The sequence below is a fragment of the Cherax quadricarinatus genome, unplaced genomic scaffold, assembly GCF_038502225.1.
Source record: "Cherax quadricarinatus isolate ZL_2023a unplaced genomic scaffold, ASM3850222v1 Contig905, whole genome shotgun sequence".
Taxonomy (NCBI): Eukaryota; Metazoa; Arthropoda; class Malacostraca; order Decapoda; family Parastacidae; genus Cherax; species Cherax quadricarinatus.
Genome location: NW_027195931.1, coordinates 69,420 through 88,832, shown reverse-complemented (window position 1 = coordinate 88,832; position 19,413 = coordinate 69,420).

The following is a 19,413-nucleotide window of genomic DNA, read 5'->3' as shown; positions in this document are numbered from 1 at the left end:
CGCTAAGGTACACCAGTGTCCTCAACAGGGACTCCACGATAAGGTACACCTGTGTCCTCAACAGGGACTCCACGTTAATGTACACCAGTGTCCTCCACAGGGACTCCACGTTAAGGTACACCAGTGTCCTCCACAGGGACTCCACGCTAAAGTACACCTGTGTCCTCAACAGGGACTCCACGTTAAGGTACACCTGTGTCCTCAACAGGGACTCCACGTTAAGGTACACCTGTGTCCTCAACAGGGACTCCACGTTAAGGTACACCTGTGTTCTCAACAGGGACTCCACGTTAATGTACACCAGTGTCCTCCACAGGGACTCCACGCTAAGGTACACCTGTGTCCTCAACAGGGACTCCACGCTAAGGTACACCTGTGTCCTCCACAGGGACTCCACGTTAAGGTACACCTGTGTCCTCAACAGGGACTCCACGTTAATGTACACCAGTGTCGTCCACAGGGACTCCACGTTAATGTACACCTGTGTCCTCAACAGGGACTCCACGCTAAGGTACACCTGTGTCCTCCACAGGGACTCCACGCTAAGATACACCTGTGTCCTCCACAGAGACTCCACGGGAAATTTGAGGAATTGGGATGAGGTACAGCTCGCCCTCACCGAACAAGATCTTAGACGCCGACGATGTCGTCGTCTCCTACTCAGAGGTGAAAACAAAATTTCTTTTAAAGTCTACCATAAAACTACCTACGAAAACGATCTTGTATTAACGTTGATAGAATTACCGACAATATGTTAAGTAAAAGGACACAAGTGCAGCTAATGTGACATTTTACTGTGGCAACGTTTCGCTCTCCAGGAGCTTTGTCAAGCCGTTGCAAACAAGGACATAGTGTATATATAGGTATATAGGTAGTGTATACCATTCTTATACTACAGGCATTAGAGTGAGGTGCAAGGCATAATATAATCGTTGTAGGTAGTAGTAATAGTAATACTACTACTAGTAGTAGTAGTAGTAGTAGTAGTAGTAGTAGTAGTAGTAGTAGTAGTAGTGGTGATGGTGGTGGTGGTGTTGGTGGTAGCAGCTATGTGATTGCGAGGTTTATTGCTTTTGAGGAGGATTCAAAGCATTTTTTCAAAAATTGGGTACTTTAATCACTAGGCAGATGTTATTGAATTTCAACAGGTGGTTGGCAGAATTCTGGTGTTGTACACAGGCTTTGTTAAAGTTATCGTTCCTACATGCATTAGTGTGTTCACTGTGACGTGTTTCAAGGTTTCGTGCTGTTTTGCCTATGTATATTCTGTCACAGCCTCCACAAGGGATAGCGTAAATCCCTGAGTTGACTAGTTCAAGGTGCTTCAGTTTTGTCCTAGTTAGATCTCTCATGGAGGTGCTAGTTGCAAAGACGACTCTAGTGATGTACACGAACGGTATCCAAACAGACAAGATAAAAATTAGACACATGTGTAACATCTGGGTATCGTCATTGTAGACGTGTCGCCATCCAGTGACTTTATCAGTACAGATTCCAGGACATAACTTGAAGACAGGAGAACTATATACAGAAGATGAGGTAATCAATCCCTCAACTCCAAGGTTGAGGGACTGATTACCTCATCTTCTGTATATAGTCCTACTGTCTTCAAGTTATGTCCTAGAATCTGTATTGATAAAGCCACTGGATGGCGACACCTCTACAGTAAAGATACCCAGATGTTGACTTTAGTGATGGAAGAGGTATCAGTGCGTGGAGAATTGATTATCTGAAGAGCTCATTTCTTGCAGTCTCAGTTTGATTAAAAAAGAAAGAAGAATGTAACTCCGTGAAGGTTTGGTGTATGTATGCACACTCCTCGCCAAGAATCTCTGGACTAGGAGGTAAGATACATAGGCAACAGTTAGGTAACTTCAGTTAAGCGTCTTCAGTCGAGTACAGAAAGTAGGCAGGAGCAGTAGAGATGTGAGGACGATGTAATCAGTCCATCACCCTTGAAGTCGTAGATTTGAGGTTGTCAGTCCCTCAGCCTGGAGAAGAGTTCTCTTCTGTAGACTGAATCAATGTGAAGAAACAAGCGACAGCGTTTACCTGGAGTTTGCCTGGAGAGAGTTCCGGGGGTCAACGCCCCCCGCGGACCGGTTTGTGACCAGGCCTCCTGGTGGATCAGAGCCTGATCAACCAGGCTGTTACTGCTGGCTGCACGCAATCCAACGTACGAGCCACAACCCGGCTGGTCAGGCACTTATATACCATCGGAAGAAGAGGCGCACAGTAGTAGAAGTGAGAACACAGTCACTGAGAAGTCACGTCCCTCCCACGACCAAAAATTCTCACTTGAAGGAGTTGTCCAAAGTGTTTTTTCTTTTGTACCAAGACGTACCATAAACTCTGACTACATATTCTGTAATCTCTTAGGAAAAATCCAATGATGATGCCTTTTTCGGTTTTAGTTTCTTGAATAGCAGTGCGTGGGATCGTTCCAGTCTGAAGGCTTCATGTAAACTTGGAGTGAATAAGGACATCTAAAAAACGTAGCTTGTCATTAGACTCTTCAAGTGTAAACTGGATAGTTGGTTCATCTACGTTGTGAGTTCCCTGAAAATTCCGCATATTAAAACGTTTAGGAGTTATTATGAGAACGTCGTCCACATAACGTAACCAAGTGACGCTGGTGAGGATAATGTTGGCGAAGCGTTCAGCTTCCAGGTGTTCCATGTATAAGTTGGCTAAGACGGCGCTGGTAGGGAGCCCCATTTCCATACCATAGGACTGTTTGTAGAGACTTGTTGAAAGTAAAACAGTTGAAGGTGATGCAGAGTTTGGTCAGGTCAACGAAATCTCCGGGAGGTAGAGGAAGACTAAAGTCCTGATCGAGTTTACGTCGGAGAACGAACCATACCACTGGTGGGGATAGAACCCGCGATCAGAGAGTCTCAAAACTCCAGACCGTCGCGTTAGCCACTGGACCAGCTAGCCACAATAAGATTTCGTGAGTCATGTTAACGGCTTTGAGGGGACTTGAACTAGAGTTCGTCACGGCCACGCTAGCTGGAGATTCGTCTGTAAAAACTTGCATTTGTGGTCACAGTGGTGCCTATGCTAACCTTCCTATGGTGTAGAAATATTCCTAGTTGGACGAATCTTATTGTGGCTAGCTGGTCCAGTGGCTAACGTGACGGTCTGGAGTTTTGAGACTCTCTGATTGCGGGTTCTATCCCCACTCGTGGTATGGTTTGTTTGCAATCGAGTCATTTCGATTTCGTGAGCCGGAGAACGTCAATGGCTTGTGTGGTGGGTACTTTAGCGAAGAGGGTAGTAACGTCCAAACTACTTAGTTTCTTGTGTCGGATGGAGAGGTCCCTGATGAGGTTGAGGAGGTCGCCCCGATGCTTTTGATGAGCGGGACTGATGGTCTCCAGAAGACAGGAAAGGCAAGAACTCCGGCTAATTTGTGGTACACTGCCTATACCTTATGTGACTGATCATAGAGGAATATTATGTGTATGGGTCTTGGGTAGTCCATCATCTCTGAGGTATTGAAAACAACTCTTACTGCTACTACTGATACTACTACCAAAAGTACCTCTACTACTAATAGTATTACTACTACTAAGTACAACAATTAAATTATGCCTCTCACCTCATTCTAATACCTATGTATTCCATCTGTGTTCTGGTATTGTTATTCTGTTTGTTCATGCCAGGAACTTTCACCCCCCCCACCATCCATGCATACACAAACTATGGGGAAACGTGTGGTCGTTCACCGACCCCGTGTGGTCGTTCACCGACCCCGTGTGGTCGTTCACCGACCCCGCGTGGTCGTTCACCGGCTACGACTCGGGTTCATGAACTCGCTTTCGTTGCATTTATTCGTTATAACACTAATTCACCTTTATTTACTACCTGCACAATGTATACAGACCATAGTTGACATCAGTGACATACTACTATATGGAAAGTCCCTTGTTATGCTGAGTATTTCCCACAAATTAGGTCAGTTTTGTCCCCAGGATGCCACCCACACCAGTCCACTAACACCCAGGAGGTACCTATTTACAGATGGGCGAACATAGACAACAGGTGTAAGGAAACACGTCCAATGTCTCCACCCCTTTTGGAAAATGCAGATGATACACTGGATAGGGAAGCAATGTGGCAGATGTTTGGAGGATAGTGAGGCTCACGTATGTAGGAGAGAGGGATGTTGTTTTCCAGTTACAGTAGGATATTGACAGGGATCTTAGACAGGGATGTGTGATGTCACCATTGGGGTTTAATGTATTTATAAATGAGAGTGTAAGAGAAGTGAATGCGAGGGTCTTAGCAAGAGGTGTGGGGTTAAAAGATAGAGAATCTGAGACATAGTAAGGGCTGTCACAGTTGCTGTTTGCTGATGACACTGTGCTGTTGGGAGATTCTGAAGAGAAGTTGCAGTGGTTAATGGACGAATTTGGGAGAGTATGTAAAGGAAAGGAAATTAAAAGTGATCATAGGGAAGAACAAGATGATGAGGGTAATAAAAGGAATTAGGTGATGAAAGAATGGATATCAGACTGGAGGGAGAGAGTATGAAGGAGGTGAATGTATTTAGATATTTAGGAGTGGACGTGTCAGCAGATGTGGTCTGTGAAGTATGAGGTGAATCATAGAATTGATGAGGGGATAAAGGTGAGTGATGCACTGAGGAGTCTGTGGAGACAAAGAACTTTATCCATGGAAACAAAGAGGGGAATGTATAAGAGTATAGTTATACCAACACTCTTGTATGGGTGTGAAGCATGGGTTGTAAATGTTGCAACAAGGAGAAGGCTGGAGGCAGCGGAGATGTCATGTCTGAGATGTCATGTCTGAGATGTCATGTCTGAGATGTCATGTCTGAGATGTCATGTCTGAGATGTCATGTCTGAGATGTCATGTCTGTGTGGTGTGAATATAATGCACAGAATCTGTTGTTTGGAAATTACGAGGTGTAGGGTTACCAAAACTATTATCCAGAGGGCTGAGGAGGGGTTCTCGAGGTGGTGCTGAGGAGGGGTTGTTGAGGTGGTGCTGAGGAAGGGTTATTGAGGTGGTTCAGACATTTAGAGATGATGGAACAAAACAGAATGACCACGAGGGTGTATAAATCTGTTCGTTAAAGGCAGATGAGGTAGGGGTCGGCCAACAAAAAGTTAGAAAGAAATGGTAAAAGGAGGTTTTGTGAACTAAGGGCTTAGACTCCAGCATGCTTCAGCACATTAGATAAGAGTGAGTGAAAGCAACTGGTTTTTATGAATTGACAAGCTGTAGGAGTGTAACCAAAGCAACATTTATGAAGGGATTCAACGAAAAAGTTAGCTGGACTTGAGTCCTGGTGAAAAGAACAGATCCTGAACTCCGAAGGAAGGGTGAAGATATACTGTAGTATCTGCACTGTAGTAACGGCATGCCACTCACAAGACAGTGATGGAGTGAGTCATGATAGAAGTGTTTCTTCTTTTTTTTCTGGTCACCCTGCCTTGGTGGGTCACCCTGCCTTGGTGGATCACCCTGCCTTGGTGGATCACCCTGCCTTGGTGGATCACCCTGCCTTGGTGGGTCACCCTGCCTTGGTGGGTCACCCTGCCTTGGTGGATCACCCTGCCTTGGTGGATCACCCTGCCTTGGTGGGTCACCCTGCCTTGGTGGGTCACCCTGCCTTGGTGGGTCACCCTGCCTTGGTGGGTCACCCTGCCTTGGTGGACCACCCTGCCTTGGTGGGTCACCCTGCCTTGGTGGGCCACCCTGCCTTGGTGGGTCACCCTGCCTTGGTGGATCACCCTGCCTTGGTGGATCACCCTGCCTTGGTGGATCACCCTGCCTTGGAGGATCACCCTGCCTTGGTGGATCACCCTGCCTTGGTGGGTCACCCTGCCTTGGTGGATCACCCTGCCTTGGTGGGTCACCCTGCCTTCGTGGATCACCCTGCCTTGGTGGATCACCCTGCCTTGGTGGATCACCCTGCCTTGGTGGGTCACCCTGCCTTGGTGGGTCACCCTGCCTTGGTGGGTCACCCTGCCTTGGTGGGTCACCCTGCCTTGGTGGACCACCCTGCCTTGGTGGGTCACCCTGCCTTGGTGGGCCACCCTGCCTTGGTGGGTCACCCTGCCTTGGTGGATCACCCTGCCTTGGTGGATCACCCTGCCTTGGTGGATCACCCTGCCTTGGAGGATCACCCTGCCTTGGTGGATCACCCTGCCTTGGTGGGTCACCCTGCCTTGGTGGGTCACCCTGCCTTGGTGGGTCACCCTGCCTTGGTGGACCACCCTGCCTTGGTGGGTCACCCTGCCTTGGTGGGCCACCCTGCCTTGGTGGGTCACTCTGCCTTGGTGGATCACCCTGCCTTGGTGGGCCACCCTGCCTTGGTGGGTCACTCTGCCTTGGTGGATCACCCTGCCTTGGTGGATCACCCTGCCTTGGTGGGTCACCCTGCCTTGGTGGGTCACCCTGCCTTGGTGGATCATCCTGCCTTGGTGGATCACCCTGCCTTGGTGGATCACCCTGCCTTGGTGGGTCACCCTGCCTTGGTGGGCCACCCTGCCTTGGTGGATCACCCTGCCTTGGTGGGTCACCCTGCCTTGGTGGGTCACCCTGCCTTGGTGGATCACCCTGCCTTGGTGGATCACCCTGCCTTGGTGGGTCACCCTGCCTTGGTGGATCACCCTGCCTTGGTGGATCACCCTGCCTTGGTGGATCACCCTGCCTTGGTGGATCACCCTGCCTTGGTGGGTCACCCTGCCTTGGTGGATCACCCTGCCTTGGTGGATCACCCTGCCTTGGTGGATCATCCTGCCTTGGTGGATAACCCTGCCTTGTTGGGTCACCCTGCCTTGGTGGATCACCCTGCCTTGGTGGACCACCCTGCCTTGGTGGATCACCCTGCCTTGGTGGATCACCCTGTCACCCTTGGTGGATCACCCTGGTGGACCCTCACCCTGCCTTGGTGGATCACCCTGCCTTGGTGGGTCACCCTGTCTTGGTGGATCACCCTGCCTTGGTGGGTCACCCTGCCTTGGTGGGTCACCCTGCCTTGGTGGATCACCCTGTCTTGGTGGATCACCCTGCATTGGTGGATCACCCTGCCTTGGTGGGCCACCCTGCCTTGGTGGGTCACTCTGCCTTGGTGGATCACCCTGCCTTGGTGGGCCACCCTGCCTTGGTGGGTCACTCTGCCTTGGTGGATCACCCTGCCTTGGTGGATCACCCTGCCTTGGTGGGTCACCCTGCCTTGGTGGGTCACCCTGCCTTGGTGGATCATCCTGCCTTGGTGGATCACCCTGCCTTGGTGGATCACCCTGCCTTGGTGGGTCACCCTGCCTTGGTGGGCCACCCTGCCTTGGTGGATCACCCTGCCTTGGTGGGTCACCCTGCCTTGGTGGGTCACCCTGCCTTGGTGGATCACCCTGCCTTGGTGGATCACCCTGCCTTGGTGGGTCACCCTGCCTTGGTGGATCACCCTGCCTTGGTGGATCACCCTGCCTTGGTGGATCACACTGCCTTGGTGGATCACCCTGCCTTGGTGGGTCACCCTGCCTTGGTGGATCACCCTGCCTTGGTGGATCACCCTGCCTTGGTGGATCATCCTGCCTTGGTGGATAACCCTGCCTTGTTGGGTCACCCTGCCTTGGTGGATCACCCTGCCTTGGTGGACCACCCTGCCTTGGTGGATCACCCTGCCTTGGTGGATCACCCTGCCTTGGTGGGTCACCCTGTCTTGGTGGATCACCCTGCCTTGGTGGGTCACCCTGCCTTGGTGGGTCACCCTGCCTTGGTGGATCACCCTGTCTTGGTGGATCACCCTGCATTGGTGGATCACCCTGCCTTGGTGGGTCACCCTTCCTTGGTGGATCACCCTGCCTTGGAGGATCACCCTGCCTTGGTTGATCACCCTGCCTTGGTGGGTCACCCAACCTTGGTGGATCACCCTGCCTTGGTGGGTCACCCTGCCTTGGTGGATCACCCTGCCTTGGTGGGTCACCTTGCCTTGGTGGATCACCCTGTCTTGGTGGATCACCCTGCCTTGGTGGGTCACCCTACCTTGGTGGATCACCCTGCCTTGGTGGGTCACCCTGCCTTGGTGGATCACCCTGTCTTGGTGGATCACCCTGCCTTGGTGGATCACCCTGCCTTGGTGGGTCACCCTGCCTTGGTGGATCACCCTGCCTTGGTGGATCACCCTGCCTTGGTGGATCACCCTGCCTTGGTGGGTCACCCTGCCTTGGTGGGTCACCCTGCCTTGGTGGTCCACCCTGCCTTGGTGGGTCACCCTGCCTTGGTGGGCCACAATGCCTTGGTGGATCACCCTGCCTTGGTGGATCACCCTGCCTTGGTGGATCACCCTGCCTTGGTGGATCACCCTGCCTTGGTGGGTCACCCTGCCTTGGTGGTCCACCCTGCCTTGGTGGATCACCCTGCCTAGGTGGATCACCCTGCCTTGGTGGGTCACCCTGCCTTGGTGGGTCACCCTGCCTTGGTGGATCACCCTGTCTTGGTGGATCACCCTGCCTTGGTGGGTCACCCTGCCTTGGTGGGCCACCCTGCCTTGGTGGATCACCCTGCCTTGGTGGGCCACCCTGCCTTGGTGGGTCACCCTGCCTTGGTGGATCACCCTGCCTTGGTGGGCCACCCTGCCTTGGTGGGTCACCCTGCCTTGGTGGGTCACCCTGCCTTGGTGGGTCACCCTGCCTTGGTGGATCACCCTGCCTTGGTGGGCCACCCTGCCTTGGTGGGTCACTCTGCCTTGGTGGGTCACCCTGCCTTGGTGGGTCACTGCTGCCTTGGTGGGTCACCCTGCCTTGGTGGACCCTCACCCTGCCTTACCCTGCCTTGGTGGATCACCCTGCCTTGGTGGGCCACCCTGCCTTGGTGGATCACCCTGCCTTGGTGGGTCACTCTGCCTTGGTGGGTCACCCTGCCTTGGTGGGTCACTCTGCCTTGGTGGGTCACTCTGCCTTGGTGGGTCACCCTGCCTTGGTGGGTCACTCTGCCTTGGTGGGTCACCCTGCCTTGGTGGGTCACTCTGCCTTGGTGGATCACCCTGCCTTGGTGGGCCACCCTGCCTTGGTGGATCACCCTGCCTTGGTGGGTCACTCTGCCTTGGTGGGTCACCCTGCCTTGGTGGGTCACTCTGCCTTGGTGGGTCACTCTGCCTTGGTGGATCACCCTGCCTTGGTGGGTCACTCTGCCTTGGTGGGTCACCCTGCCTTGGTGGGTCACTCTGCCTTGGTGGATCACCCTGCCTTGGTGGGCCACCCTGCCTTGGTGGATCACCCTGCCTTGGTGGGCCCCTGCCTTGGTGGGTGCCTTGGTGGACACCCTGCCTTGGTGGTCCACCCTGCCTTGGTGGGTGCCTTCGTGGGTCACACTGCCTTGGTGGGCCACCCTGCCTTGGTGGACACCCTGCCTTGCCTTGGTGGGTCACCCTGCCTTGGTGGGTCACTCTGCCTTGGTGGGTCACTCTGCCTTGGTGGATCACCCTGCCTTGGTGGGCCACCCTGCCTTGGTGGGTCACCCTGCCTTGGTGGATCACCCTGCCTTGGTGGGCCACCCTGCCTTGGTGGATCACCCTGCCTTGGTGGATCACCCTCCCTTGGTGGATCACCCTGCCTTGGTGGGTCACCCTGCCTTGGTGGGTCACCCTGCCTTGGTGGGTCACCCTGCCTTGGTGGGCCACCCTGCCTTGGTGGATCACCCTGCCTTGGTGGACCACCCTGCCTTGATGGATCACCCTGTCTTGGTGGACCACCCTGCCTTGGTGGATCACCCTGTCTTGGTGGATCACCCTGCCTTGGTGGATCACCCTGCCTTGGTGGATCACCCTGTCTTGGTGGGCCACCTTGCCTTGGTGGACCACCCTGCCTTGGTGGACCACCCTGCCTTGGTGGACCACCCTGCCTTGGTGGTCCACCCTGCCTTGGTGGACCACCCTGCCTTGGTGGACCACCCTGCCTTGGTGGACCACCCTGCCTTGGTGGGCCACCCTGCCTTGGTGGACCACCCTGCCTTGGTGGACCACCCTGCCTTGGTGGACCACGCTGCCTTGGTGGACCACCCTGCCTTGGTGGACCACCCTGCCTTGGTGGACAACCCTGCCTTGATGGGCCACCCTGCCTTGGTGGTCCACCCTGCCTTGGTGGACCACCCTGCCTTGGTGGATCACCCTGCCTTGGTGGACCACCCAGCATTGGTGGTCCACCCTGCCTTGGTGGACCACCCTGCCTTGGTGGTCCACCCTGCCTTGGTGGACCACCCTGCCTTGGTGGATCACCCTGGCTTTGTGGACCACCCTGCCTTGGTGGACCACCCTGCCTTGGTGGATCACCCTGCCTTGATGGACCACCCTGCCTTGGTGGACCACCCTGCCTTGGTGGATCACCCTGCCTTGGTGGACCACCCTGCCTTGGTGGGCCACCCTGCCTTGGTGGACCACCCTGCCTTGGTGGACCACCCTGCCTTGGTGGACCACCCTGCCTTGGTGGACCACCCTGCCTTGGTGGATCACCCTGCCTTGGTGGACCACCCTGCCTTGGTGGACCACCCTGCCTTGGTGGACCACCCTGCCTTGGTGGACCACCCTGCCTTGGTGGACCACCCTGCCTTGGTGGACCACCCTGCCTTGGTGGATCACCCTGCCTTGGTGGATCACCCTGTCTTGGTGGACCACCCTGCCTTGGTGGATCACCCTGCCTTGGTGGACCACCCTGCCTTGGTGGACCACCCTGCCTTGGTGGACCACCCAGCCTTGGTGGATCACCCTGCCTTGGTGGATCACCCTGCCTTGGTGGGTCACCCTGCCTTGGTGGACCACCCTGCCTTGGTGGACCACCCTGCCTTGGTGGTCCACCCTGCCTTGGTGGCCCACCCTGCCTTGGTGGTCCACCCTGCCTTGGTGGACCACCCTGCCTTGGTGGACCACCCTGCCTTGGTGGACCACCCTGCCTTGGTGGACCACCCTGCCTTGGTGGACCACCCTGCCTTGGTGGTCCACCCTGCCTTGGTGGATCACCCTGCCTTGGTGGACCACCCTGCCTTGGTGGTCCACCCTGCCTTGGTGGACCACCCTGACTTGGTGGATCACCCTGCCTTGGTGGGTCACCCTGCCTTGGTGGACCACCCTGCCTTGGTGGACCACCCTGCCTTGGTGGACCACCCTGCCTTGGTGGACCACCCTGCCTTGGTGGACCACCCTGCCTTGGTGGACCACCCTGCCTTTGTGGACCACCCTGCCTTGGTGGACCACCCTGCCTTGGTGGACCACCCTGCCTTGGTGGACCACCCTGCCTTGGTGGATCACCCTGCCTTGGTGGACCACCCTGCCTTGGTGGATCACCCTGCCTTGGTGGCCACCCTGCCTTGGTGGTCCACCCGGCCTTGGTGGACCACCCTGCCTTGGTGGTCCACCCTGCCTTGGTGGACCACCCTGCCTTGGTGGATCACCCTGCCTTGGTGGATCACCCTGCCTTGGTGGACCACCCTGCCTTGGTGGATCACCCTGCCTTGGTGGTCCACCCTGCCTTAGTGGACCACCCTGCCTTGGTGGTCCACCCCGCCTTGGTGGACCACCCTGCCTTGGTGGATCACCCTGCCTTGGTGGGTCACCCTGCCTTGGTGGATCACCCTGCCTTGGTGGACCACCCTGCCTTGGTGGACCACCCTGCCTTGGTGGTCCACCCTGCCTTGGTGGTCCACCCTGCCTTGGTGGACCACCCTGCCTTGGTGGTCCACCCTGCCTTGGTGGACCACCCTGCCTTGGTGGACCACCCTGCCTTGGTGGTCCACCCTGCCTTGGTGGACCACCCTGCCTTGGTGGATCACCCTGCCTTGGTGGATCACCCTGCCTTGGTGGATCACCCTGCCTTGGTGGACCACCCTGCCTTGGTGGTCCACCCTGCATTGGTGGACCACCCTGCCTTGGTGGACCACCCTGCCTTGGTGGATCACCCTGCCTTGGTGGATCACCCTGCCTTGGTGGACCACCCTGCCTTGGTGGTCCACCCTGCCTTGGTGGACCACCCTGCCTTGGTGGGTCACCCTGCCTTGGTGGGTCACCCTGCCTTGGTGGATCACCCTGCCTTGGTGGATCACCCTGCCTTGGTGGGTCACCCTGCCTTGGTGGATCACCCTGCCTTGGTGGGCCACCCTGCCTTGGTGGATCACCCTGCCTTGGTGGATCACCCTGCCTTGGTGGGTCACCCTGCCTTGGTGGATCACCCTGCCTTGGTGGATCACCCTGGCTTGGTGGGTCACCCTGCCGTGGTGGATAACCCTGCCTTGGTGGGTCACCCTGCCTTGGTGGTTCACCCTGCCTTGGTGGACCACCCTGCCTTGGTGGGCCACCCTGCCTTGGTGGATCACCCTGCCTTGGTGGGTCACCCTGTCTTGGTGGATCACCCTGCCTTGGTGGGTCACCCTGCCTTGGTGGGTCACCCTGCCTTGGTGGATCACCCTGTCTTGGTGGATCACCCTGCATTGGTGGATCACCCTGCCTTGGTGGGTCACCCTTCCTTGGTGGATCACCCTGCCTTGGAGGATCACCCTGCCTTGGTTGATCACCCTGCCTTGGTGGGTCACCCAACCTTGGTGGATCACCCTGCCTTGGTGGGTCACCCTGCCTTGGTGGATCACCCTGCCTTGGTGGGTCACCCTGCCTTGGTGGATCACCCTGCCTTGGTGGATCACCCTGCCTTGGTGGGTCACCCTGCCTTGGTGGATCACCCTGCCTTGGTGGGTCACCCTGCCTTGGTGGATCACCCTGCCTTGGTGGATCACCCTGCCTTGGTGGATCACCCTGCCTTGGTGGGTCACCCTGCCTTGGTGGATCACCCTGCCTTGGTGGATCACCCTGCCTTGGTGGATCACCCTGCCTTGGTGGGTCACCCTGCCTTGGTGGGTCACCCTGCCTTGGTGATCCACCCTGCCTTGGTGGGTCACCCTGCCTTGGTGGGCCACCCTGCCTTGGTGGATCACCCTGCCTTGGTGGATCACCCTGCCTTGGTGGATCACCCTGCCTTGGTGGATCACCCTGCCTTGGTGGGTCACCCTGCCTTGGTGGTCCACCCTGCCTTGGTGGATCACCCTGCCTTGGTGGATCACCCTGCCTTGGTGGGTCACCCTGCCTTGGTGGGCCACCCTGCCTTGGTGGCTCACCCTGCCTTGGTGGGCCACCCTGCCTTGGTGGATCACCCTGACTTGGTGGATCACCCTGCCTTGGTGGGTCACCCTGCCTTGGTGGATCACCCTGCCTTGGTGGATCACCCTGCCTTGGTGGGCCACCCTGCCTTGGTGGATAACCCTGCCTTGTTGGGTCACCCTGCCTTGGTGGATCACCCTGCCTTGGTGGACCACCCTGCCTTGGTGGATCACCCTGCCTTGGTGGATCACCCTGCCTTGGTGGGTCACCCTGACTTGGTGGATCACCCTGCCTTGGTGGGTCACCATGCCTTGGTGGGTCACCCTGCCTTGGTGGATCACCCTGCTTGGTGGATCACCCTGCCTTGGTGGATCACCCTGCCTTGGTGGGTCACCCTTCCTTGGTGGATCACCCTGCCTTGGAGGATCACCCTGCCTTGGTTGATCACCCTGCCTTGGTGGGTCACCCAACCTTGGTGGATCACCCTGCCTTGGTGGGTCACCCTGCCTTGGTGGATCACCCTGCCTTGGTGGGTCACCCTGCCTTGGTGGATCACCCTGACTTGGTGGATCACCCTGCCTTGGTGGGTCACCCTGCCTTGGTGGATCACCCTGCCTTGGTGGGTCACCCTGCCTTGGTGGATCACCCTGTCTTGGTGGATCACCCTGCCTTGGTGGATCACCCTGCCTTGGTGGGTCACCCTGCCTTGGTGGATCACCCTGCCTTGGTGGATCACCCTGCCTTGGTGGATCACCCTGCCTTGGTGGGTCACCCTGCCTTGGTGGGTCACCCTGCCTTGGTGGGTCACCCTGCCTTGGTGGGCCACCCTGCCTTGGTGGATCACCCTGCCTTGGTGGATCACCCTGCCTTGGTGGATCACCCTGCCTTGGTGGATCACCCTGCCTTGGTGGGTCACCCTGCCTTGGTGGTCCACCCTGCCTTGGTGGATCACCCTGCCTAGGTGGATCACCCTGCCTTGGTGGGTCACCCTGCCTTGGTGGATCACCCTGCCTTGGTGGATCACCCTGTCTTGGTGGATCACCCTGCCTTGGTGGGTCACCCTGCCTTGGTGGGCCACCCTGCCTTGGTGGATCACCCTGCCTTGGTGGGCCACCCTGCCTTGGTGGGTCACTCTGCCTTGGTGGATCACCCTGCCTTGGTGGGCCACCCTGCCTTGGTGGGTCACCCTGCCTTGGTGGATCACCCTGCCTTGGTGGGCCACCCTGCCTTGGTGGGTCACTCTGCCTTGGTGGGTCACCCTGCCTTGGTGGATCACCCTGCCTTGGTGGGCCACCCTGCCTTGGTGGATCACCCTGCGTTGGTGGGTCACTCTGCCTTGGTGGGTCACCCTGCCTTGGTGGGTCACTCTGCCTTGGTGGGTCACTCTGCCTTGGTGGGTCACCTTGCCTTGGTGGGTCACTCTGCCTTGGTGGGTCACCCTGCCTTGGTGGGTCACTCTGCCTTGGTGGGTCACCCTGCCTTGGTGGGTCACCCTGCCTTGGTGGATCACCCTGCCTTGGTGGGTCACTCTGCCTTGGTGGGTCACCCTGCCTTGGTGGGTCACTCTGCCTTGGTGGGTCACTCTGCCTTGGTGGATCACCCTGCCTTGGTGGGCCACTCTGCCTTGGTGGGTCACTCTGCCTTGGTGGGTCACTCTGCCTTGGTGGGTCACCCTGCCTTGGTGGGTCACCCTGCCTTGGTGGGTCACCCTGCCTTGGTGGGTCACTCTGCCTTGGTGGGTCACCCTGCCTTGGTGGGTCACTCTGCCTTGGTGGGTCACCCTGCCTTGGTGGATCACCCTGCCTTGGTGGGTCACCCTGCCTTGGTGGGTCACCCTGCCTTGGTGGACCACCCTGCCTTGGTGGTCCACCCTGCCTTGGTGGGCCACCCTGCCTTGGTGGATCACCCTGCCTTGGTGGGCCACCCTGCCTTGGTGGTCACCCTGCCTTGGTGGGTCACCCTGCCTTGGTGGGCCACCCTGCCTTGGTGGATCCACCCTGCCTTGGTGGGTCAACCTGCCTTGGTGGGTCACCCTGCCTTGGTGGGCCACCCTGCCTTGGTGGGTCACCCTGCCTTGGTGGGTCACCCTGCCTTGGTGGGTCACCCTGCCTTGGTGGGTCACCCTGCCTTGGTGGTCCACCCTGCCTTGGTGGGCCACCCTGCCTTGGTGGGTCACCCTGCCTTGGTGGTCACCCTGCCTTGGTGGATCACCCTGCCTTGGTGGGTCACCCTGCCTTGGTGGGTCACCCTGCCTTGGTGGGTCACCCTGCCTTGGTGGGCCACCCTGCCTTAGTGGGCCACCCTGCCTTGGTGGGTCACCCTGCCTTGGTGGGTCACCCTGCCTTGGTGGTCCACCCTGTCTTGGTGGGTCACCCTGCCTTGGTGGGTCACCCTGCCTTGGTGGTCCACCCTGCCTTGGTGGATCACCCTGCCTTGGTGGTCCACCCTGCCTTGGTGGACCACCCTGCCTTGGTGGACCACCCTGCCTTGGTGGACCACCCTGCCTTGGTGGTCCACCCTGCCTTGGTGGACCACCTTGCCTTGGTGGACCACCCTGCCTTGGTGGACCACCCTGCCTTGGTGGGCCACCCTGCCTTGGTGGACCACCCTGCCTTGGTGGACCACCCTGCCTTGGTGGACCACCCTGCCTTGGTGGACCACCCTGCCTTGGTGGACCACCCTGCCTTGGTGGACCACCCTGCCTTGGTGGGCCACCCTGCCTTGGTGGTCCACCCTGCCTTGGTGGGCCACCCTGCCTTGGTGGGTCACCCTGCCTTGGTGGGCCACCCTGCCTTGGTGGTCCACCCTGCCTTGGTGGACCACCCTGCCTTGGTGGGCCACCCTGCCTTGGTGGACCACCCTGCCTTGGTGGACCACCCTGCCTTGGTGGACCACCCTGCCTTGGTGGACCACCCTGCCTTGGTGGGTCACCCTGCCTTGGTGGACCACCCTGCCTTGGTGGACCACCCTACCTTGGTGGACCACCCTGCCTAGGTGGGTCACCCTGCCTTGGTGGACCACCCTGCCTTGGTGGACCACCCTGCCTTGGTGGACCACCCTGCCTTGGTGGACCACCCTGCCTTGGTGGGCCACCCTGCCTTGGTGGGTCACCCTGCCTTGGTGGGCCACCCTGCCTTGGTGGACCACCCTGCCTTGGTGGACCACCCTGCCTTGGTGGACCACCCTGCCTTGGTGGACCACCCTGCCTTGGTGGACCACCCTGCCTTGGTGGACCACCCTGCCTTGGTGGGTCACCCTGCCTTGGTGGACCACCATGCCTTGGTGGACCACCCTGCCTTGGTGGGTCACCCTGCCTTGGTGGGTCACACTGCCTTGGTGGTCCACCCTGCCTTCGTGGACCACCCTGCCTTGGTGGACGACCATGTCTTGGTGGGTCACCCTGCCTTGGTGGACCACCTTGCCTTGGTGGACCACCCTGCCTTGGTGGTCCACCCTGCCTTGGTGGCCCACCCTGCCTTGGTGGACCACCCTGCCTTGGTGGACCACCCTGCCTTGGTGGACCACCCTGCCTTGGTGGACCACCCTGCCTTGGTGGACCACCCTGCCTTGGTGGACCACCCTGCCTTGGTGGACCACCCTGCCTTGGTGGACCACCCTGCCTTGGTGGTCCACCCTGCCTTGGTGGACCACCCTGCCTTGGTGGACCACCCTGCCTTGGTGGGTCACCCTGCCTTGGTGGACCACCCTGCCTTGGTGGACCACCCTGCCTTGGTGGACCACCCTGCCTTGGTGGACCACCCTGCCTTGGTGGACCACCCTGCCTTGGTGGACCACCCTGCCTTGGTGGGCCACCCTGCCTTGGTGGACCACCCTGCCTTGGTGGGCCACCCTGCCTTGGTGGACCACCCTGCCTTGGTGGACCACCCTGCCTTGGTGGACCACCCTGCCTTGGTGGACCACCCTGCCTTGGTGGACCACCCTGCCTTGGTGGACCACCCTGCCTTGGTGGACCACCCTGCCTTGGTGGACCACCCTGCCTTGGTGGTCCACCCTGCCTTGGTGGACCACCCTGCCTTGGTGGGCCACCCTGCCTTGGTGGACCACCCTGCCTTGGTGGACCACCCTGCCTTGGTGGACCACCCTGCCTTGGTGGACCACCCTGCCTTGGTGGACCACCCTGCCTTGGTGGACCACCCTGCCTTGGTGGACCACCCTGCCTTGGTGGTCCACCCTGCCTTGGTGGACCACCCTGCCTTGGTGGATCACCCTGCCTTGGTGGACCACCCTGCCTTGGTGGACCACCCTGCCTTGGTGGACCACCCTGCCTTGGTGGACCACCCTGCCTTGGTGGGCCACCCTGCCTTGGTGGACCACCCTGCCTTGGTGGGCCACCCTGCCTTGGTGGGCCACCCTGCCTTGGTGGACCACCCTGCCTTGGTGGACCACCCTGCCTTGGTGGTCCACCCTGCCTTGGTGGGCCACCCTGCCTTAGTGGGCCACCCTGTCTTGGTGGATCACCCTGTCTTGGTGGATCACCCTGCCTTGGTGGACCACCCTGCCTTGGTGGACCACCCTGCCTTGGTGGACCACCCTGCCTTGGTGGACCACCCTGCCTTGGTGGATCACCCTGCCTTGGTGGGTCACCCTGCCTTGGTGGGCCACCCTGCCTTGGTGGTCCACCCTGCCTTGGTGGACCACCCTGCCTTGGTGGACCACCCTGCCTTGGTGGACCACCCTGCCTTGGTGGACCACCCTGCCTTGGTGGACCACCCTGCCTTGGTGGACCACCCTGCCTTGGTGGACCACCCTGCCTTGGTGGACCACCCTGCCTTGGTGGACCACCCTGCCTTGGTGGACCACCCTGCCTTGGTGGACCACCCTGCCTTGGTGGACCACCCTGCCTTGGTGGACCACCCTGCCTTGGTGGACCACCCTGCCTTGGTGGATCACCCTGCCTTGGTGGACCACCCTGCCTTGGTGGTCCACCCTGCCTTGGTGGACCACCCTGCCTTGGTGGACCACCCTGCCTTGGTGGACCACCCTGCCTTGGTGGTCCACCCTGCCTTGGTGGACCACCCTGCCTTGGTGGTCCACCCTGCCTTGGTGGACCACCCTGCCTTGGTGGACCACCCTGCCTTGGTGGACCACCCTGCCTTGGTGGATCACCCTGCCTTGGTGGACCACCCTGCCTTGGTGGATCACCCTGCCTTGGTGGATCACCCTGCCTTGGTGGATCACCCTGCCTTGGTGGATCACCCTGCCTTGGTGGATCACCCTGCCTTGGTGGATCACCCTGCCTTGGTGGTCCACCCTGCCTTGGTGGACCACCCTGCCTTGGTGGACCACCCTGCCTTGGTGGACCACCCTGCCTTGGTGGACCACCCTGCCTTGGTGGATCACCCTGCCTTGGTGGACCACCCTGCCTTGGTGGATCACCCTGCCTTGGTGGATCACCCTGCCTTGGTGGATCACCCTGCCTTGGTGGATCACCCTGCCTTGGTGGATCACCCTGCCTTGGTGGATCACCCTGCCTTGGTGGTCCACCCTGCCTTGGTGGACCACCCTGCCTTGGTGGACCACCCTGCCTTGGTGGACCACCCTGCCTTGGTGGACCACCCTGCCTTGGTGGATCACCCTGCCTTGGTGGATCACCCTGCCTTGGTGGATCACCCTGCCTTGGTGGATCACCCTGCCTTGGTGGATCACCCTGCCTTGGTGGACCACCCTGCCTTGGTGGATCACCCTGCCTTGGTGGATCACCCTGCCTTGGTGGATCACCCTGCCTTGGTGGATCACCCTGCCTTGGTGGATCACCCTGCCTTGGTGGATCACCCTGCCTTGGTGGATCACCCTGCCTTGGTGGATCACCCTGCCTTGGTGGATCACCCTGCCTTGGTGGATCACCCTGCCTTGGTGGACAAAAGGACGATATATTAAAAAAATACAGTGTTTATACACTGAGATATACACCAGATTAACTATTAAACCTCTTCCTCCACAGTATGGTCAGCAGTGGAAGCCCTGCCAGTGTAGACTTTACTCCCTGCCTCTCCTACTCTCCCTTCACCCTCCCTCCCTCTCTCCCACGGACCCTCCCCCTCCCTCCCTCCCTCCCTCCACTGACGCTGCGGAATGCAATTAGCTGCAGCTGCGGCAAACTCCATCACAGTTACCTGCGGCTGCGGCAGGGAGGGAGGGAGAGAGAATAGAGGAAGGAAGAGAGGGAAGGAAGGAGGAGGGAAGGAAGGAGGAGGAGGAGGGAGGGGAGGGAGGGAGGGGAGAAGGAGGAGGAAGGAGGAGGGAGAGGGAGTGTAGGAGGAAGGTAAGGAGAGGGAGGG